The 23394-nt window shown below is 39.6% G+C and overlaps 1 protein-coding gene across 12 annotated transcripts in view; it reads left to right on the top strand.

The window, feature by feature from the left end:
* eya4 (EYA transcriptional coactivator and phosphatase 4) overlaps window positions 1-23394 on the top strand; it is a 417250-nt gene that overhangs the window by 153313 nt on the left and 240543 nt on the right. For 2 of the 12 annotated variants that reach the window (XM_080192749.1, XM_080192748.1), the window contains exon 1: window positions 22298-22600. The exons of 6 other annotated variants lie outside the window; for them this stretch is intronic. The gene's annotated coding sequence lies outside the window, so the exon portion shown is untranslated. Of the gene's footprint in view, window positions 1-19226; window positions 19251-21433; window positions 21491-22297; window positions 22601-23394 lie in introns of those variants that run through there. 4 more of the 12 variants (XM_080192750.1, XM_080192755.1, XM_080192751.1 and 1 more) reach the window with 4 other exon arrangements.

Genomic DNA, 23394 nt, shown 5'->3' on the forward strand with positions numbered 1-23394 from the left:
AAGTATTCTGCTTTTACTTTGAGAACTATCATGTGTACTTTAAGAAGGAACTTTGGCTCATTATTTATTATCTAGCACAGTCCCAAAGTTTTCGTCAATTTTTTGGAATTTATTCATCATGGCAGATGCTTTAATTTGCAGTGAGGGAGTTGTAGACTGACTGAATACAAGTGACCCATGATCCTGTGCCATAATGTAATCATAAAACTGATCTGTTAGAATACACAGGAAGACTGTTTATTTATTGGCTACTTTCATTGAAATAACTGAGAGCTGAAAGAAAAGGAAGTAGAAGGCTCAGAAAAACGATACAAGCCAAAAGGGCAGCTGTGAATAAAAATAGAGGTTTTGATAGATCAGGAGATGTGAAAGCAAGTATTCAAAATGCTGGCACGTGGTATATTTTAAATGTATACTTGATGCCACTCTGCATGTATAGAAACTTTTGAATGGGTTATATTTGGAAAAAAAAATTATTTAGGCACAAATTTATTAAATTTATTGAAAATACCCCGGTGAGTGATGAATATATTTCGTTGGCTGGAGAGTACAGATATATAGAACCATTGAATCCCCATTGTACAGAAGGTGGCCATTTGGTCCTTTTAATCTGCACTGACTCTCCGAATAAGCATCTTTCTCAGGCCCCATCCCCACCTGCATGATCCTCGTAACTCATGGCTAATCCACCTGACATCTTTGCGCATCAAGGGGAAATTTAGCATAGCCAATCCACCCAACATGTACATCTTTGGATGTATATTACAAAATCCTGTCATGTCTATATTCTAAATCTTAGCAATAGTACACACATTTTGAGGGGAACATGCACACAAGAATAATTTTTGTAAACGATCACCAAGAGACAACTACAATATTGGGACACGTACTTAGGGGAGAGAAACTAGAATTCCTTGAGGTAAAATTGAGGGTAGCAGAGCCCTGTGGTGACAAAGGAGGGAATATGCTAACAGTTTAAGAATCATAACGGATATACGATTTGAGAGAAACACCAAGATGTTGGCTGTTATCGAGGACCATGAAAGTTGAAGAGCCATGATTGCTGAGATTGTTAAACATGAATCCTGAAGAAGAAGCTGGATCTTTAGAGAGTCAGAAGAGATCGTCTAGTTTATTTGGCTGTTTTTGTTCCCTCCTAAGCAATTACATGATTAGGGTGAGTCAGTGGTGTTCATGATTCCACAATGTATGTGGTCGCAAGGGTTTTAATAGGTAAACTGCTTTGTTCCTATTCTTCATTTTTTTTCTCTATGGGATAATTTCACTCTCTGGTAAAGTAAAGAAAAAAACAATACATTTTAGATTTTGCTTTGCTATAATTAGTACGCTGTTACAAAAGTTAAATTGCAGCCAGTGCATAGCCTAATTAGTGAGAGACAGCCTTCTTGAATTGGTCTTTGAAATAAAAACAAAAGTCTACAGCTTTGGATTCTCAGTTTTTTTTCAGTGTTTAATTTGATTTACCTGCAGAGGAGGTGTTAATAATATTTTCGGCATGTGCACAATACCTTTGCTCTGTTAATTTTTTGAGATCGCTCGACAATGTTTTGGGGATTTTAAAAAAAGGACCATCACTGCCGCTCTCTCCTGCTGATCTTATATGAGATAATACAGCACAATTTGTTGTGATACGACAGGTATCCTTGAGGCCAAACATGTGCTGAGTGATGTAGGAACCACAGACCAAATTATGTTGCCAACTTCAGTTTATCTCTCACTGAGGAAAATGGGATGCACATCACATGGCATCTGAAGGCAGTTGGTCAGAACTGGAAATTACTTCATTTGAAGTGGATAGTAAAGGTATAATTAGAGGATATTCATATAACTGTGTTGGTAAAGAATTGGCCAAATCATCAAAACAATATTCATAGCAAGTCATCACCCTTGGGTAGATACAATTTTGGATTCACTACAATCCTGGATGTCGGACATTTCCGGTTATAAAGGCAAATGACTAATTAGCTGGGAAAAATCTCTTGGGAAAAATGACCAAATCACCAGGAAGTGTGTAACACCTGGGTAAGAAAAAAGCTGCTCAAAAATCCAGTTTCAAATCTGTTACTTAGACTGCTCAAAATTTTAAAAAAGTAAAAGTGTAAAAAATGCTTGCAAATGAAGAAAATTCTCAAACATGAAACAAATGCCATGAATAAGAACTGCTTTTATATTCTTTCATGATGAACTTTGGCACAACAAATATTTACCCCATTTTAAGCATGAGCCCAGATTACCATTTCCATCTACATGAGCACTCTTGCTAATGCTTCTGAAGCTTTTCTGCTTAAACGTCTCCTATTTCTTGGCCATCTATGTACTACTGAAAAGCTGTGTAAGCACATTGTAATTCGGTAAAGCATGCTGATGAAAATATTCTGTCAAAGCAAAGGGTCCCTAAAGTTTTTTGCAAACTCTTTCCAAGATCTGAAAGCAGTATTATACTTTTCTTGTACTGTGTGACGTAATGTAATAGTAACAACTGTGTATGAGTGAGCAGTACCTTTTGCAATTTGCAATTGTAAGGATTTACAATTAAAGGGCCTCAACTAACAATTCAATTTTTCCAGCTATTACTTAATAAGCAATCTCCCCAAAGTTCCAGAAAACTGTAGCAACAACAGCATTAATAGCAGCATCCAAAATTACACTATTGTGACATAGCTGACAGGGTTTTATGAATTTGAGGTATAATAAAGCAGCTATTTGCAGAATGTTCTTGCAATCAGTTATATTTAACATTTTCGCAAGAGTTTTAGATATAACTGAAATCATATATGTTTGTACAACATTTAGTGGAGGAAAAGAGCTGTTTTTTGAAGTAGTAGGCTTGGACCATTGTATGACAATAGAAAATTATGTATTAAACCTTGCTACAGAGAATTCCAGAATAAATAAATCATTAAAGCTTAAGCTACCTTTCTTAGAAAAGCAGGATTGCAGTATACAGTATGAGTTCGCTGTGCAAATATTATATCAGGAGAATAGTGAGTACATTTTTCCTTTATCTCAGAAACCTGGGTATAAGTCTAGCCCTGGCTGATGAGCTAAAAATCTCCCATTCTTTTCCTCATTATAATGGACTAAGTGCAATGAAACTGACCTCCTAATAAATGTAAGCCTTCAGCATTGATTTGGCCACAATATGATGTAAATGGGAGTATGAATAATGATACTCTTACTTGGAGGTTACAAAAATGCCTGCAGTGAAAAATAGAGATGGTACTAAAATTGTAAAATTGGATGCCAGGTCACTTATGTTGTCCCTGCTACCATGTTCCTTCCCCCATCAGCCTTAATGCAATTTTACCAGCAGTAAGGGAGGCGTTGGGCAGGCAGCCCATCCTTTGGACCAATTGAAGCCCTTAGATGGCAAATTAATGATTGATTTTAACCACAGCGAGGGAGTCAGACCAGGATAGGGTGGGGAGGAGGGGGGTCAGACCAAGGAGGAATGGGGTGGTCAGACTGGGAGGAAGTGTGAGTGAAATTGGGAGGATTGTTGGAGGAGGAAGGGCGGGGGGGTGAATTTGGAAGAGGAGGGAAGCGCGGGGTGGAAGGGCGGGAGGGTATCTGACAGAGCGGAGATGAAGTTGGATCAGTAAGAGGAAGTGAGGGGAGTTGGACCAGGAGGTTCGGGGACAAAGTTGGACAGGTGGGCAGATGGCCAGAGTGGGAAGGGGTGCAGGCACGGTTTGGGTGGTTCTCTGGGATGGTCAGGGATATGGCGGGTGGCGGGGGGGTGTCTTGTGCGGAGCTAGGTGTGGGTCTTTAAAATAGTTACTCCAAAGTTAGAGGTGCTTATTTTTCTTCTCATTCTTTTGGAGGAACTGCTACGATGCAGAGGTTAATCCCCTTTACCTCACTTCATAATCTGGTAAAAGTATTTAGGAAGGCATTAACTGATCTACGTTAATGTTTAGAGGTTCATTAATATAAAGACCGGGCACTCACTTTAAGAGAATAATTAACAAGTTTTTTTTTAACCAAACAGGAACTTTAACTAAACCAGTAAAATTTAATTAAAGGAAAGTTCAACTGAAATCCTGTTCAAATAAACACAAGGAACATTTTTTACCAGAACAGTACTAACAGAATTTTAGTCACTCTCAAAGAAAATATACAACCAGGTCTTATAGTGTTTGGAAGTTTTGGAGTTCTTCGGTAGTTGTCCACTGTCTATAAGCACTGTCTCATTTGGTACTTCTCTCTGGTTGGAGAATGATTTATCTTAAGACCGGTCTGAAGCTGGCAGAGTTAAGAACCAACTGCTCAAGTTGATTTAACTGCCCTTAACTGCCTTTAGCTGCTTCAAATGGTCGGGCCCTGCTTCTGGTTGAACTCCTGACTCAACCTCTGATGGAACTGAAATGAAGGTAGTTCAGTTCCTCTTTTATATTCCTGATGACCTATGCATTCTCTACATCAGGACTGGTTTGATACTGACAACAGCAGCAAATTCAAATTGGATAGGTTCCCTTTAGCTGAGTGTTTTATTTAAACTCATAGACTGTTAGTGAGTGTCTTCTTTAAACTCATAGGCTTACAAAATATAAAAAACCTGCAGAGCCGGTTACCAAGGGAACCTGAGGCTTGGTGCTCAAAACAAATGTTGTAACTTAGAGTCTTTGTGGGGCTCTGCATTTTAAACATTTCAGCGTTGAACAAAACCAGCTTTTGAAGGCACTGACACAACCAGCTTTTAAAGGGGCCATGTACTGTTGTTTCCCCCCTAGTATTTTACACTCTTTACAGACATTCTGTACATTTTTATAAACTCAGATTCACAACAGAATAATGAGGGTAACACTGGTAGAAACATCCTTAGTTAGCAACTTAAGTCCCTTTGCCTGCTTCCCAGTCCAGGGGAAATTTGTGCTTCTGGACAATAACTGGGTAGGCCCTTGCGTGGATCTCTCAAGTGGGATTTTGGGGCCAGGAAGATATGGTGCATTGCTGAGACAGTATTCAAAGAATTTTACTTTGCATCTGGCTGTTATATTTGATCATAGAATGTTTGTTGCTGACATGGAGGCCAAAGGAATACTCAGCAACAATGAGATCACAATATTAAGCACAGCAAATGTAACTTCTGCACAAAAAAATGCTTCCAAGAATGACTATAAAAAAACATTGAATTTTAAGAATTCTTAAAATTGTTGGTCTAAAAATCTATCCAAATAGCTTAACTGTGCACAAGTTAATGGCTTGGATAGTTTTCATGACAATTATTGCTAGTACCCGTTTTGCTCACTGTTCTTCCAATTGCAGTAAGCTTTCAAAACTTTGATATACCGAGTTAAACGCAAACCTACCCACTTAATACTTGCTCCAGGTTATTAGTTAGCAATCACTCAAAAAATACATTTCACATTCCAATGCAAATTTTAGGTATTAGAGTGAGAAAGAGGACACATATTCCCCGTTGACATTTTATATTGGGTTTCACGTTTAGCAGCATGCGATAGTTGCTGTACCTGTATCCTCAGAGAAACCGGATATACAAATCAGACTTTGTGTCCGTTGCACTTTATTTCACTTTTCCAGTCATAGCCTGGAGTGCTGAACTTTATACAATTGGGTTTTGCTAATAGTTTTAAAGTACTCCAAATGAAAACATTAAGTTCAAACAAAGTTAACTTGTTTTTGGCCCTCTCTTTTCAAGTTTTAAGAACAAGTACATTTTTCTGATCTTGATGAAAGTGCACTATATAAATTAGTACCACAAAATAAATGTCTCTTTTTTAGGTTTGGGTAGCTTTTGTATTATGGCTTTCTGTTCTGTTATGAGTATTTTGATTAGATTTACCGCTACAGTATCATTGATTGCAGCTTGGGGGACACAACATTGTGACAGAAGAAGAGAATGATTTTTAAAAAAAGAATATTTATATTAGAATTGTATATCCATAGTAAATTAACTCATCTGAAGAAAGTGTAAATTAATTATATTAGGCTTGAGGTGGGTGTCTCTTGTTTATGTGAAATCTGTTACCACACAACATAGATTGAATGTACAATAGGTGGAATTTTCCCCGAACATTTTCCGCAAAACAAGTGCAAAGTATAAAAATGGACAGCAAAAGCTTCAATAAGTATATAAAGAGGAAGAGAGTAGCTAGGGTGAATGTTCATAGAATCATAGAACCCTACAGTGCAGAAAGAGGCCCTTCGAGTCTACACCGAACACAATCCCACCCAGGCCCTGCCCCCATATCCCTACGTATTATACTCACTAACCCATCTAATCTACGTATCCCTGGACTCTAAGGGACAATTTCTTAGCATAGCCAATCAACCTAACCCACACATCTTTGGACTGTGGGAGGAAACCAGAGTACCCAGAGGAAACCCACACAGACACGAGGAGAATGTGCAAACTCCACACAGACAGTGACCCAAGCTGAGAATCGAACCCAGGACCCTGGAGCTATGAAGCAGCTGTGCTAACCATGCCGTGTTCGTTCCTTGGAAGATGAGGTTACAGAGTTAATAGTGGGAAAGACAGAAATGACTGAGACACTAAATCAATATTTTGCCTCTGTTTTCATGGGGAGAACACAAGTATTACCACAATAGTAACAGATGCAGAGGTTATAGAAAGGGAGGAACTTAGGACTACTATTGTCACTAGGGAAAAATTACTACACAAACTATTGGGATTGGAGGCAGGCAAATTCCCAGGGCCCGATGGCCTACATCCCAGGCTCTTAAAGGCAAGAGCATTGGAGATAGTGGATCCATTGGTTACAAAATTTCATGGATGTAGGAATGGTTCTGGTGGATTGGAAAATGCTAATATAATGCCCTTATTCAAAAAGGGAGAGAAGCAAAATGTAGGTAACTACAGGCCAATTATTTAACATCTGTTGTTGGGAAATTGTTAGATTCCATTAAAATGGAAGTAATAGCAGGATATTTAGAAAGTCAAAATCCATCAATCAGCATGGTTTTATGAAGGGTGAATCTTATTTGACTAATTTGCTTGAATTCTTCGAAGGTGTAACAAGCAAGGTGGATAATGGTGATCCTGTAGATGTATTTTATCTGAACTTCCAGAAGGCATTTGATAAGGTGCCACACAAAAAGTTAATACACAAAGTTAGTTCATATGGGATTAGCTTGGATAGAAGATTGACTAACCATCAGGATGGGTCTTTGTCAGGTTGGCAAGATACAACTAGTGCGATGCCACCAAGCTCATTCCTCAGGCCCCAACTATTTACAATCGATGTTAATGACTTGGATGTGGAAATAATAGATAACATGGCCAAATTTGCAGATGACACTAAGGTGGATGGGATAATAAGTTACAATAATGAATTAAGAAATTTACAAATGGATATGGATAGGTTAAGTGAATGATGCAAAATTTGGCAGATGAAGTTTAATGTAGATAAGTATGTGGTTATCCAGTTTGGTAGGAAAATTACAAAGGCAAATTATTAACTAAATGGAGAGAAACTTTGTCTTGCTTCAGTGTAGTGGGATCTGAGTGTTCTCATAAGAACATAAGAAATAGGAGCAGGAGTGGGCTATCTAGCCCTTCGAGCCTGCCCCGCCATTCAATACGATCATGGCTGATCTGAAGTGGATCGGTTCCACTTTCCCGCTTTCTCCCCATAACCCTTAATTCCCTTGTCTGTCAAAAACCTATCTACCCATGATTTAAATATATTTAGCAAGGTAGCCTCCATCACTTCAATGGGCAGAGAATTCCAGAGATTCACCACCCTTTGAGTGAAGAAGTTCCTCCTCAACAGAGGAGGCAGAGGGTGGTGGTTGATGGTAAATATTCATCATGGAGTTCGGTTTCGAGTGGTGTGCCTCAGGGATCTGTTTTGGGGCCACTGCTGTTTGTAATTTTTATTAATGATCTGGATGAGGGTATAGTTGGGTGGATTAGTAAGTTTGCTGATGACACCAAAGTCGGAGGTGTGGTAGATAGTGATGAAGGGTGTCATAGTTTGCAGGAAGACTTAGACAGGTTGCAGAGCTGGGCCGAGAGGTGGCGGATGGAGTTTAATGCGGAGAAGTGTGAGGTAATTCACTTTGGTAGGAATAACAGATGTGTCGAGTATAGGGCTAACGGGAGGACTTTGAATAGTGTGGATGAGCAGAGGGATCTAGGTGTATGTGCACATAGATCCCTGAAAGTTGGGAGTCAAGTAGATAAGGTTGTTAAGAAGGCATACGGTGTCTTGGCGTTTATTGGTAGGGGGATTGAATTTAGGAGTCGCAGCGTCATGTTGCAACTGTACACAACTCTGGTGCGGCCGCACTTGGAGTACTGTGTGCAGTTCTGGTCCCCACATTACAGGAAGGATGTGGAGGCTTTGGAGAGGGTGCAGAGGAGGTTTACCAGGATGTTGCCTGGTATGGAGGGGAGGTCCTATGAGGAGAGGCTGAGGGATTTGGGGTTGTTTTCGCTGGAAAGAAGGCGGCTAAGAGGGGATCTTATTGAAACATATAAGATGATTAGAGGTTTAGATAGGGTGGATAGTAATAGCCTTTTTCCTCTGATGGAGAAATCTAGCACGAGGGGGCATGGCTTTAAATTAAGGGGTGGTAGTTATAGGACGGATGTCAGGGGTAGGTTCTTTACCCAGAGGGTGGTGAGGGATTGGAATGCCCTGCCTGCTGCAGTTGTAAATGCGCCTAGTTTGGGGGCGTTTAAGAGATCCGTGGATAGGTTTATGGACGAGAAGGGATTGGTTTAGGTTAGTGGGTCATTGTTTTGTAACTGGTCGGCGCAACATCGTGGGCCGAAGGGCCTGTTCTGCGCTGTAATGTTCTATGTTCAACTCCGTTCTAAACTGCACGCCCCTTATCTTGAGGCTGTGCCCTCTAGTCCTGCTGTCCTTTCTGAGCGGGAAGAATCTCTCTACGTCTACCCTATCCATCCCTTTCATTATCTTATATGTCTCTATAAGATCCCCCCTCATCCTTCTAAACTCCAACAAGTACAGACCCAGTCTATTCAGTCTCTCTTCATAGGCCAACCCCCTCATCTCTGGTATCAGCCTAGTGAACCTCCTCTGCACTCCTTCCAAGGCCAAAATATCCTTGCACAAGTGCGGCGACCAAAACTGCACACAGTACTCCAGCTGCAGCCTTACCAGTGCCCTGTACAGTTGCAGCAAGACCTCCCTGCTTTTATATTCTATCCCCCTCGCTATAAAGGCCAGCATCCCATTTGCCTTCTTGATCACCTGCTGCACCTGCAGACTGGGTTTTTGCGACTCATGCACAAGGACTCCCAGGTCCCTCTGCACCGTAGCATGCTGCAGCTTTTTGCCCTTTAAATAGTAATCCCTCCTACTATTATTTCTGCCAAAGTGGATAATCTCACACTTGCTAACATTGTACTCCATCTGCCAGGTCCTTGCCCACTCGCTCAGCCTATCCAGATCGCACTGCAGACTTTCCACACCTGCCGCACAATTTGCTTTTCCACTCACCTTTGTGTCATCAGCAAATTTCATTACCCTACACTCAGCTCCCTCCTCCAGATCATCTATATAAATGGTAAATAGCTGAGGCCCCAGCACTGATCCCTGCGGCACTCCACTAGTCACCAACCGCCAACCAGAATAGCACCCATTGATACCAACTCTCTGCCTCCTATTAGACAACCAATCCTCTATCCACGCTAACACCTTACTTCCAACTCCATGCACCCTAACCTTCTGTAACAACCTTTTGTGCAGCACCTTATCAAATGCCTTTTGAAAATCGAGAAACACCACATCCACCGGTTCCCCTCTGACTACCGCACTAGTCACATTCTCATAGAATTCCAATCAATTTGTCAAACATGACTTCCCCTTAACAAATCCATGCTGCGTCTGCTCTATCAAACCATTCTTTTCTAGGTGCCTCGCTATTTCTTCTTTGATGACAGATTCAAGCATTTTTCCAACTACAGACATTAAACTAACCAGCCTATAGTTCCCTGCCTTTTGCCTGCCACCTTTTTTAAACAGCAGTGTAACATTAACCGTTTTCCAATCTTCCAGCACTTCCCTGGAATCCAGCAAAGTTTGGTAAATAATTACTAAGGCATCCACTATCACCTCGGCTATTTCCCTCAGAACCCTGGGATGCATTCCATCCGGTCCTGGGGACTTGTCCACCATCAGTCCCGTTAGTCTCACGCATGAATCGCAGAAAAGTAGTATATGGGTACAACAGGTAATAAGGAAGGCAAATGGAATTTTGATATTTAATGTTAAAGGAATAGAATATAAAAGCAGTGAAGTGTTGCTGTTACTGTAGAAAGCATTAACAAATTTCCCTCTCCTGCCTATATACCCCCTTCACCCCCAACATTGTCCTGTTCCTTGACCCTGTCCCTTGGCAGTGTTAACCTGGCAAGCAAATCTGCCAGGGTGCCTGGGTTGCCATATCCCTGACTATCCAAAGGATACACTGACCTCTGTGTCCCCTGTCATCTCGGCTGCTGCAGAGCAATAGTGATTCCTGCTAGCATGATATCACGCCAGCATAGTGAGGGGAACATCCTACGTCTCTGGAAGGTACGTCATTATCATCAATTTAAACATATTTTAATCAGAATCACACACTTGCTAGGTGTGAACCTGGTGAAGTCGCTGGTATGAGGCGGGAAAATCTCATTTTTAGGTCCCCCCTGCGCAAATCTGTTATGGCCCTCTCATGACAGTTAGCGGCCATAATGGGATTTGCACCCATTTTGAGCAGGCCACGAAAATCCCGGTCAACAACTTGTATAGAAAACTAATAATGCAAAAAGTGTTTCCATTGGAAATGAAAAATCAGAACCTATTTTACATGTAGACTGTTCCTTTTAGTAGTTATGAAAATGTTTCCAACAAAATGTTATATTCCTGAGAAAATTATATTTATTTCCATATGTTTTACAATGATGTACAACAGAAACAGCTAAAGTTGCAGGATCAAGCTTTTGATAGTGCCCCGTAGTGGTAACCAGACACTACCCATGATGCAAAATTCTCATGTATGCTCACAAATTTTCGCATCATGCTTAGTAACTGCTGTCATTCCCGTACTCAGCCAGTGTTTCACTTTATAGCCTTAAATCCAGCTCTCCAGCAAAACACAAGATAGTGAAAGACAAATCTGACACGAGGTTAAAGAAGCTGTGTTTAGTTATTTAAATGCTGGGAGTTGGCTCATTGATGTGAGTCTTGTCAGAATGAAAAATCAATAGGAAGCACCATATGTGAGTGCCAGGCTGGCAGAAACCATTGGCAGCACAGTGGCACAGTGGTTATCACTGCTGCCTCACAATGCCAAGGACACGCGTTCAATTCCTGGCTTAGATCACTGTAAAAAGTCTGACAACACCAGGTTTTAGTCCAACCTATTTATTTGATAATATATTATCAAATAAATAGGTTGGACTAAAGCGAGTATATTATCAAATAAATAGGTTGGACTAAAACCTGGTGTTATCAGACTTTTTACTGTGTTTACGCCAGTCCAACGCCGGCATACCCACATCACATTTAGATCACTGTCTGTGCGGAGTCTGCAGGTTCTCCCCATGCCTGCATGTGTTTCCTCCGAGTGCTCCAGTTTCCTCCCACAGTTCAAAGATGTGTGGGTTAGGTGAATTGGCCGTGCTAATTTGCCCCCTGGTGACGTTAGTTGTATAGGTCAGGTAGATTAGGGACTGGGTGGGGAGCTGTGTTGGCCTTGATAAGATGCTGAGTCAGTGCAGACTCGATGGACCAGATGGTCTGCTGCATGTCGGGATTCTATGATTGTCTGTCGTTATGTATTCTTGTCAACATTGTCCCTCAATTCAAGCAAGAAAACTCCTCAGAGCCATGAGATTCCACCATGGATCTTCATTTGACTGAACAAGCTGATTCTCGACCCACAGTTCTTTGTCACATGGCACATGATGTTCCCATAAGCTGATGAGATCTGGAGTGCAGGATTTGTTTTTCTTTTCCTTTCTCTGACACCACTGCACCTCACATCATTAAGATGTTGTGACTCAAAGCATTGTTCAGTCTGATGGACAAGTTGTCACCATTTTGAACGACTGGTGGTCAACACATCCCAGTCATTAATATCAATGTTGCCATGCTTCAAATAGAGCATCAGAGTGCTTTTGAAGCACTTTATTTGTCCTTTCTTGGAATGCTAGCTCCTTGAGATATCAAGAAAAAAAACCCAGTGGAGGAAAGGCTTTTCAGCCATCTGGATAAAGTGTCCAGTCCATAAATGTTGATTTTCCAGGAGTTCTGCCAGATTGCTTGTGGAGCTGACTTCTGAAAGGATCCTAGTGTTTGTTCAACGGCTCTACCATTGAATCCAGGGGGATGCAGTGGAGGAAATTTCTCTAGTGCTCTTATGTACTGATACACAGTCCAGGTCTTTTGCAGAACAGGAGTGTGGTGATGACAACTACATTAGAACTTTTGTTGACTTGTGGAGATCTTTGTTGTCTAGCATTTGTTTGTAGAAGGTTGAGGTGGTGCAGGGGATCCAGTGCTGGATCTCCAGGATATCAGCGACCCCGGGGGGAAAAGGTGAGTGGCCTCAAGAGGAAGGTAACACCAGCTTTCACCATTATTTCAGCAATCTGGAGAAGGCTGAACAACCTCATTTCTCCAACAGTCAACAGGCTACCTCTGCCCCTGCTGCAGATGTTGGGGTTGGTACTGCCTCTTGACACTGTCCAGATAGTGCCTGAGCATGACTCTCTCCCACCTGAGCTGTACACTCATCCTGAGATCCCCTGGTAGCCCTGCTTATCAGATGCACACGTTGGGAGACCAGTCTGTTTTCATCCCGTTCTGCCCTTACACAGACATGGATGCTTTCTCTGTCTTGGGGCCAGGGCAGGTGGGGATGAGTGATTGGGAGCAGAAAATCCTGACGTGATGCCTGTGGGAGGATTTCCTCAATTTCAGGAGAATGTTACTGAGTCACTGTGTGGAGTTTGCACATTCTCCTCATGTCTGCATGGATTTCCTCCAAATGCTCCAGTTTCCTCCCACAGTCCAAAAATGTACAGATTAGGTTGATTGGCCGTGCTAAAAAAATTGCCTTTAGTGCCCTGAGCTGCGTAGGTTAGAGGGATTAATGGGTAAATATGTAGGGTTTTGGGGATAGGGCCTGAGTGGGATTGTGGTTGGAGCAAACTCAATGGGCCAAACAGCCTCTTCCTGTATGGTAGGGTTTCTATGATTCTATGATTTCTGTGTTATGGGCTGGAGGAATTAGAATTGTTTCCAATCAATCTTTTTGAAGATAGTTACAATTATCACATTACTAAAGCAAAGTTGCAGGAGGATGGGGGAGGTGGAGGTTCCTGCTGAGGTTCCTAGCATGGCAGATCCTGAGTGTGTTATCAGCTACATCAACAACTAATTTATGTTAATCAGTCAAGCTTGTAATGTGGCTCAGTTACCCTCGCTGGAAATGACATACAGAGATATATGTGGGGGACTCATTCTCTGCAAACAAAAGAAATATATTCAAGCCTAGCGCCTTCTTTTTTGATTTGATTTATTATTGTCACATGCATTAATGTACAGTGAAAAGCGTTGTTTCTTGCGTGCTGTACAGACAAAGCATTTCGTTCATAGAGAAGGAAATGAGAGAGTGCAGAATGTAGTATTACAGGCATAGCTAGGGTGTAGAGAAAGATCAACTTAGAGTGAGATAGGTCCATTCAAAAGTCTGAAGGCAGCAGGGAAGAAGCTGTTCTTGAGTTGGTTGGTACCTCAGACTTTTGTATCTTTTTCCCAACAGAAGAAGGTGGAAGAGAGAATGTCTGGGGTGTGTAGGGTCCTTAATTATGCTGGCTGCTTTTCCAAGGCAGCGGGAAGTGTAGACAGAGTCAATGGATGGGAGACTGGTTTGTATGATGTATTGAGCTACATTCATGACCTTTTGTAGTTTCTTGCGGACTTGGGCAGAGCAGGAGCCATACCAAGCTGTGATACAACCAGAAAGAATGCTTTCTATGGTGCATCTGTAAAAGTTGGTGAGAGTCGTAACTTACATGCCAAATTTCCTTAGTCTTCTGAGAAAGTAGAGGTGTTGGTGGGTTTTCTTAACTGAAGTGTTGGCATGGGGGGAACCAGGCCAGGTTGTTGGTGATCTGGACACCTAAAAACTTGAAACTCTCGACTCCATTGATGTAGACGGCGGCATATTCTCTTTTATGCTTCCTGAAGTCAATGACAATTTCCTTCATTTTGTTGACATTGAGGGAAAGATTATTATCAGAAGTAATTCTTTGAATTACTGGGGAGCTTGGGGAGCCTATAGTTCCCCATTGCTTTCTCCAGGGCAATGCCTCAGCCTATCTGAGTCAACTTGTTAACCAATCTACTTCCTTTTCTTCTGTAATGTAATTTGCTTGGATCGTTTGAAATTTGGCATCCTTGCATTTGTCCTGATGAATGGAAGACGAAAAGCTTCAGCAACATGTCTCTCTCTTTTCAACAGCATTGAAGATTCAATATAAAGAAACCTTGAATGACATCTCCTCCAGCATTGCCAGTGACTCCGATCTCGATGTTGCCCCTTCCCATTATAGCCCAGACACTTGCTTCAAGGGAGGGAGAGGATGTTCATTTGGGTTCTTCCTCTTCCATCAGCACCCTGTTGGTGTGTATTGTATGCAGCCTTCACCTACAAAATATGTTAAAGTGTATTCATAACCATTGTGAATCGTTTGAGGATCTGGTTGTCAGGTTCATTCCATAGAATTCCTACTGTGCAGAAGAAGTTGAATAGCTGACAGTCATGAGTTGTCAGGTGTAACAAATTAAATTTGTATTTGGGTTGAGTGTGTGAACATGAGAAGATTGTGAAAGTTTGGTGCAATGGTTGTAGAACAGTGCAGTGAAATTTATAATTAATGAGACTGTGAATGGTGCAGCTGTGATTTGAAAATATTTTAGCAGTCTTCTCACACTAACAACTCTACTTAAGACACTGGGCCAAATGTACCGGTCTCTGCATCTATGTAGGAATTGGAAGGGAAGTTTTAACTTAACTACCTTCACCACCTTGATCACTCTTCACCTCACCAAGCTACCCTTCCACAGCACACACCCATTCATCTACTTATTCAATCACTAATGTTCAGAGTGGATCTTTAAACTTACCATATGCAGCTAATGCTGTAAAAAGGGGACCTGTATTCCCCCTACTCTGCTTCATCAGAGTTCCCTGAGGGATAGTACACTGCACATTTCTGTTAAATCTGGGCTGTGAGTGTCCTGGTAGAAATGTGCAGCAGCATCAAGTCACAGGGTAGGTGGGGGATGGAAATCTGGGCCAGCAAATGTTTTCCTCCATTGCAACACTGTTCTTGGGGAAATGGTCTTGACACTTGAGTACTTATCATCTCTTCCAATTGCCTTGGTGGCAACAAATAAACTTTGGGGAGATTTTGCCAAAAAAATTCTAAGTGCCAAATGAGCGTGAAAAACAGGAGAGTTTCAGATTTGTTTTTTCAGTGAAGCCACAAATGAAATCTTGGGGCACTTAATGCAAAAAATGATGCACGATCTGATTCCCAACGGTAAGGGGAGGGGAGTGGGGCCTCAGCTCACTGGAAAGTCAACTTTCTCACCAGAGGGTGCAATTTGCACATGCGCAAATTTTACTGTACTGTGCAACAAAGATCTGTCAGTCACTTCCCTCCAGATATTGCCCCTCTGCCTTGATCACTGGTCAATTAGCGGTTACAAATTGCGCAGCTGCCCCCTGCCCTTAGGCACTGCTCCCCATTGGCACTGCCCCCCTTGGCAGTGCCAGGGCGCTAGGCTGGCACTGCCATAGTCTTCACGACAAATTCTCTTGTTGATGCGGACCATACATGATCCTTATCAGTGAGGACCTTCACCGGTGAGGCCGCTAAAACAAGTGAGCCCTTTATTGCCCTTTATTAATTGATTTAAATATTATAATCAAGGGTGCAAAGCTAATCACACCAGATATCCAGGCCCAGTAAGATTGCAAGAGGCAAGAAACCGGGCTTCAATGTGATTTTCTGCCTTTCGCGTAATCTTACTGGCTTCTGCCCATCAACTGGCGTGACAAGCTGATAAGATCACTCCCATTGACTCTCTTACTTAGCTGGCACATGACTAAAGAGTGAAAAACCCAATGAGTGATAAAGCCTTGTGTAGATATTGAATTATCAAAAATTATTTCTGCTCTCCCAGTTTGACAATCTGAATGTAAGATACCAAGGAGTCAAAAGTTCTTGTGAAAAGCAAGGAGTTGTAGAATGTTTGTCTCCACAAATTGAACTTTCCAGCATTGGACTTTACAATGGAACATGATATAATCTGCCAGCATTTAAAAGCTGTTCTGCTGAAGCAGGTCTTTAATTTGTCCATTTGCTTTTATCAGGAAAATTAACTTTTTTTTATATCACTAAAGGTATAAGATGTGAAATTATATTAAATTGGAACATTTATAAAAGGATTGGCTTTAAGTTGCTGATTAATATTTCATAATTTTCTAGGTTACATTTATTTTCACCTTGTAATTTGCCTGCTGTAGTATTTTATGGGCTTTGTATAACAAAGCTGGCATGCCCACAAAAAGCTGAATTGAATGATTTATAAAAGGACCCAAACTATATCAAAAAAGTACATACAAAGAAAACAGATAATTATAAAGTTCTCTGAAGTATAAAAGCTGTAGAAGCCAAAATAAACATGCTGTTTATGTCTTCAAAGTAAAATTCTGCCATTTGAAAAAGTATGATGAAAATGCCATTGAGATTAAATGTAGAATGTCAAAGCCCTAATTGACAAAGCTGTGTCCACAACTATCTTGAAATTGAAAACAAATAAAATACCAGGTGAAACACTTTCACATAAACATTCTATGAGCTTACCTGTAGGCTACGGTTCATGCAAAGGATTAATGAAGTATAATATTGACCCATAGGCAATGGAAACTTCAAACAATTAGTGGTGTTACATACCTACAAACTAAATTGCTGTCCTCCACAGTATCTAAGGTAGGAGAAATTGGATTTCTCACCCACCATTTTGTTATTGCATCTGTTCTGGATTACTGTTTTTATCTTGTTGTTTTATCAAATAGAAAAGCTGAGAGCGTACTACTTATATTACCTGCTATCACTGTAGGAGCACCTAACAATTTCTGATTCACAAGATTTAATCCACTGATAATTAATTTCAAACAGTGTCCATTGTAATATTTTAAATATTTGTACGTTTCAAAGCAATAAATCTAACAATTAGGTAGGAGTGCATTTGCTACTGGTCTCCCTTGTGATGAATTGTTTTCCGGACAAAAATAAAAATGTTTCTTCTGCAGACGCAAGTTGCAGAGGAGGTTTGGTAGACACATGGGTTTGTATTACTTTGCCCGCCATTTTATTAGGGTTATAGTTCAGCACTTAAAATTGAAGGAGAACAGGAATTTTAAGAGGTTGTGGAGATTTTACATTTAATATCATGGAGCGTAGGGGACGATTGTCATATAGAACTGTAGTTTCAGAAATGTCATAATTGCTTAAGTAAAGGATTAAACACATTTTTCATGGGCCCATTGATATAAACTTATTAAAGTGTTCACCAGTATTTTGTAATGCTAAAACCAGTTAAATTGTCTTTCCCAAGACCCTTAAATTTGCTTTACAAAGAAGATAAAATGCTCAGAACAACCACTGGTGTATGAAGAGATATGTCACTTCACTAACTTTAAAATGCACTGCATGTTACAGTTAACCTCACCAAATTTGCTCTCATCAAAACCACATGGCTCATTTGCATATTTATGATACATCAGTGCACTGTCATATGTAAACTAATTTGTGGAATTTTGTCAAACTTGATGAGCCATTTCCTCTCCATATTCTCCGGCTTACTTTTAAAAAAGACTATTTTAGGCACGGTAGATTTCTTGGACCAAGTATATGAATACTCTGTTGTTAAATATTATTTATTTGTCATCTCATTAACTTTAAAACAGTTAATAGTTTTCTGTCCAAACCTAGCAAAGGATTTTCTCTCCCCAGAGTCTTTAGCCCTGTCATAATTTGTGTTAAAATTGTGATATATATATATTTAAGGTGGCCATGAGCACTAACTTTTGACCTCAATAAATAAAGTATTTCATTAAATTTTAATGTTAATCACTGATAAATAGTTCGCACACTTGCACATTTTGACTCTGAATTTGGTAAAAGATACATTTGAACAATCAGTCACTGGCACCCTCTCCTTTCCGGGCCAATACTAAATTGTACAACAAACAGAAGCATTTAAGAATTCGGAGCTTGTTGCATAGCAACCAGGATGTTTAATGATAGCATAAAAACCTATTTTGTATTGGACATAAACACTGAAAATGCTGGAACACAGTTTTTAAAAACTAGTCTTTCAATTTACAGTTCAATATTATTTTAATTTCCTTGTTCATAATGTCTTTCTTTTTAAAAAATAATTTCTCAAGTATTCAATTTCAAATCATTTTGCTGGGATAAGACAGGCATTGTCCATGGTTCAATGGAAGCATTGCGCGCATTTCTGTTGCACATTTAGTTAAGTAAAACCATCACTCCGTTTGCTAAAAGTTTCTACACTTGCAGAATAGCCTGAAAGGTTTTGTGTTTTTCTTCTAAAATATAATTTTTAGCTGCAGTGAACCACCTGGGTGACCATTCTCATCAGTTTCTTGGCAGAACATGTTAAATAATGCATTTTCCCCAGTCTGGACTGGAAACCTTGAAAATCCCTATGCCATCATCAGCATTATTTAAAGGATGGCACACACACTGACATCTGGGAGCCAATTCATCATTTAATTAAATTATCCTGTAATGAAATCTTCTGTAATGAGATTAATCTAAATTATTTATCAGGCGCTGACACAGGCGCAAGGCATGGTTAATAATGAATGAGGATTCTGTCTGTTCCGCTTCCAAAGCCAGGACTTGTTTCTGCTGCTAAAATGTGTTTTTTGTTTCTGTAAATTTCATATTGCAATAATCTTTAACCGATTTATTTCAGAAGTGTATTGTGGGATGGCCTGATTTTTTTTCCGGGTGGGTTAGAAGAGGGTTTTGGAATAATCAAATGTAGTCTTTTGCTACATTTCCCTAAACAGTAGGACATGAGTCAGGCTATGGCTCATATTTCTCCCTGTCAGGAAGGTGCTTTGCTTGTTTGCAGAAAGGCTCCAGGGAGAATGTGTTACAGTGCCTGCAAGTAGGTAACCATGGTAACAATCATGCACGTTTTGTTTTAAAATGTAGATTTAAAGAACAGCGCTAACGTTGATGATATGTCTACTGTGCGTATATTGATTACTAATAACTGATTTTGAGAGTGTCTGAAAAGGCTTCTGATACTATTAAGAGGTCTAAGACGTCCCAAACCCTTGCAGTAATGCTGCCATAGTTAAAAGGGGATCCGTTATCTTTATTCATTAAAAATATGTTGTAAAGAGCTTGAATCGCATGAAATGAAGTATTTTTGGAGCAAATATAGAAAAAAAACCTAAAAGTGAGAACTGTACAAACTCGTGATGTAGAGCTAATGGCGCCATCTGGAGGTTTCGTTCTTGCTGAACTGTTAGCGAAAGTGTGTCGGCTTTTTATGGTTTTTTAAAAAAATATTTTTGTGTTCCATTTTTCAAAACCATCCCTTTAGCTTCAAGTGTTAAGGACACTTGAAGTTGCAATGATTGCTAATGCATCCTAGTATGTAGTGGGGAAGATGTATCAGTATGTAATTGTTTTATTTCAATTCTTGCAGTTTTACATAGTCAGGCTTTTACCTTTCAGCACCCTTTGAATAAATCTTACTAAACAGATAAAGGCACAGCTATTTCTTAGTATGTCAAGGCATTTTAAATCCACTGTAGTTTGTAAAATATCAATGTTTCGCATAATGGGATCAGACGATTTTGAAACATTTAACCCATGGTTGAATTATCCACTTAATTTGACTTTCCCTTCATTTACTCCTTTGTTACACCAAACATCCAGAAAATGTTTGCTTCTGGACACGTTTCTAAACTTCATTGACTTATGGAGCCCAATGGAAGTTATAACAAATATCTTTAAAGTATTAATAACTAATCCGTGGCCTCTTGCGCATTAGTGGTACACACTGCTTTTTGGAAGTGAAATTGCATTGTATCATAAGGATAAAGATAACAAAATAAATTTTAACTTTTATTTGACATAAAAAGATTGTTGCTTAAATTAACCATGGTACGTCTAGAAATGAAAATAGACATTTGGCTAAATCCAAGGAAATTCCATGAATTTCTTTGATTTGCCTGTATTCCATTAGGTTTCTGGCAGCATCTTTGAGTACTTGGCGAGGGGTGATGTTTACCTGTGTGCTGTTGAAGAAATATGACAAGGGCTGCAGCTAATAGCATTCTAATTTTTTTTAGTAGTCTAGGTATTTCCTGAAGGGATCGACGCTTTCAGACAAAAATGCTTCTTTCTGCAGACAGGGTGACTGCCGAAATGTGTTTCCACAACACAGTTTGCAGACTTATCCAGCAGTCCTGGCTGCAGCACTACTTGTATGCTGCCTTTTCCAACTCTGGTGGTTTGCTGTAAAACTAATTGAATTGCCTATGCTGTATCTGAACTTCGTCTTTTGTTCTCAGGTGATGTACTCGGTCTTTCTTTTGGTATTGTAAGCCATATTTCTTGCCTTTAGTATAGGCTTCCTGCAACTGATGTGACGCAAATTAGCTTGGCTACTTTGGCAGTATCTATGACTGCATCAGAATACGGCACACTGGTTCTCATTCCTTCAGAAGTTGACAATATGTTTAAAACAGACTGTGACTCAGTCAGATATTCTGTTCATTTTATTGTCAGCGCAAGCAGTTTAAAATAGGCTTTGAATCCAGTACCCACTGCCTGCTACTCAAAGTTTTACACAGATGCCTAGACTTACTTTTCTGTGGCATGAAATATCATTTTCTGGTAATCAAAATATTCCACAAGTATCCCATTCAATGAACATTTCACATAAATAAATATGAAAATGTATTTTTCATTCTGCAGATTTTACCCTTTATTAATTGATAGAGCAGAACATTTTCGTATATGTCTGCATTATGCAGTGCAATTTCTTTTTAAACCACGAAACATTTAACAGAATTTTCAGCCTCCCAAGATCCTTTCTAATAATAAAGTGCTTGAGTTGTCAAAGTGACGGCACAGATGTTCTAATCTGTACTGACACAGCTTCCTAACGCAGCACATCAATCATGTGTTATTAGCTTTAATGGAGCTTGGACATTTTCCGTCACTTAAACATTGCAGTGGTGACAAAAGTGAACCAGAAATGTGCTGCAGGTGTAACCTTCACTCAAACCCCATTTCTGACGGGCGTCACAGTGGTATCCACCATGGAGGAAGGGTGCCATCTTCAGTCTCTTCTTTCCTTTGTTTAAGTCGGTGGCAGAGTGATTTTGTGTGAGTTTCGTTGAACAGTGATACTAGTAATAGTTCAGTTGTGCTGAAGATTTTTAGAGAAGGTTGTTAAAAAGAATATTCCACTTCACTTAATGTTACAACTTGGTGGATTTCATAACTTTTTTTCTCAGATCAAACCTTCCATTTCAATTCTTTTCAATGGTTTAAGGTTTTTAAGTGTTGGCATTATTTTGAAACTAAAGCGTTAAGGAACACAGTTCCTTTATCATCAACAGTTTTTTTTAAATGGAATTCCTGAAAATATTAAATAGTAATTTAATTCTTTGCGACAAAATAACAACTAGTTTCAGATGAAATTAATTTCTGGATATTTTCTTCCAAGATTTATGATGTAATTTATGAAAGAAGTAAACAAAAAATATAGGAATGTTTGCCAATGAATTCCTAAGATATTGATTAAATGTACAAAAGGTACAAATTTTTAAGAGCTATAAAATTGATGTTGTTTCATTAGGCAAAAGGAAGTAAAAGAGAGAATATATTTTGTCCAAAAGGAAATTTTACACAATCTGACTTACGTTTAAGGAACTCCATGAAAATTTACATTGCTTTCTTGTAAAAAAAATTCTAAGTTCCCTTCTGAGAGTGAAACTTCACATGCTAAAGAGCAGATGCGTCACAAAGTGACAGCAGGCTAGCAGAGGCTAGGGATGTGGCTACGCCGATGAGCCATGGAATAAATGCAGCACATTATATATCCAGTGAAAGACAGGAGCTGTTGACGAGGTGACCTCTGAATGTAAGTCAGCTTGCTATAAACAGAGGAGTGTGGAAAGCTATTGGTCAGTCTGAAACTTGTTTACTATTCTGACTATCCTCATGGTAAAGTTAAATCAACAGCGCTGAATCTTGGAACACGATTACAGCTTTAAAAGGGGAAAAAAATCAGCAGAGTAAATAAAAACAATACTGTTGAAAAAAAATAAGCACTCGACTAATTCAAAAGCTGTGGCACATTTGTAACAGTGAACTGGTGACTGATCCGACTAAGGTAAAGAAAAAAAGAAACAAAATTTAATATCTTCCTTGCAGAGGTGAAAACAAAATGAAAAATTTGGAGTTTTAACTGAAGAACTGTGTATTTTTCTGGTAAGACTTTACCTTCTATATTTTTTTTCACTTTGCTTCCAGTAAAACAATGAGACCGTTGTTTCACATATCTGCCCAATGTCTAGATAATTGAACAGCTTACCTGAGAATTGTTTCCTTTATTCCATTACGGGCTGCAAGCTGCAGTGGATGATATATTATTATTATCATTCCAAAGTAACTTTGTAATTCCTTGTAGCCTAGGCCCAGTAGGGAAAAAAATAAATTGTTTCGAACTTATGCAGTTCATTTCTGGAAAAGTGAAAAACAATTGTTGAGCTTGCTGGTGTTCTTCAGCATATGCATCCATGCGGTTTGTTACTGAAAGGCAAGCCCGTGTTATAGAGATAAGTTACAGTATTTGTAAGACAGGAGTGTCTTGTTACTTTAGAATTACAGAACTTATTTTTCAGTTCATTGTGTCAAGTGAAAAAAAATCATTCTACATTCAGAGCTGGACTCAATGAGCTATGCTTTTCAGTGAGTCTTGTCGTTTTTTTCTTTTCCTTTCGTACTCTAGGGTATCTCTACCTTGTTTACAGCAAATGTGCTCAGAATTGCTGACTTTTAGTTTATTATTGCGGACAAATGTCAGCCCGTTAAGGTTGAATTTTAGAATTGCTTTTGTTCAGTGCCAGTAAGAAAAAAATTTGAAATATTTGTGTCATCTTATCTGTAATAATGTCTTATAACAATTTGTTAGAAGGAAGTCAAGATCTACAGAAGGAGGATTAAGTTACAGATCCATTTGAAATCATTACAGACATAAACATAGACCTAGAAAATTCAACTGA

The sequence above is a fragment of the Carcharhinus amblyrhynchos genome, chromosome 7, assembly GCF_965287045.1.
Source record: "Carcharhinus amblyrhynchos chromosome 7, sCarAmb.v2.hapA, whole genome shotgun sequence".
Classification (NCBI taxonomy): domain Eukaryota; kingdom Metazoa; phylum Chordata; class Chondrichthyes; order Carcharhiniformes; family Carcharhinidae; genus Carcharhinus; species Carcharhinus amblyrhynchos.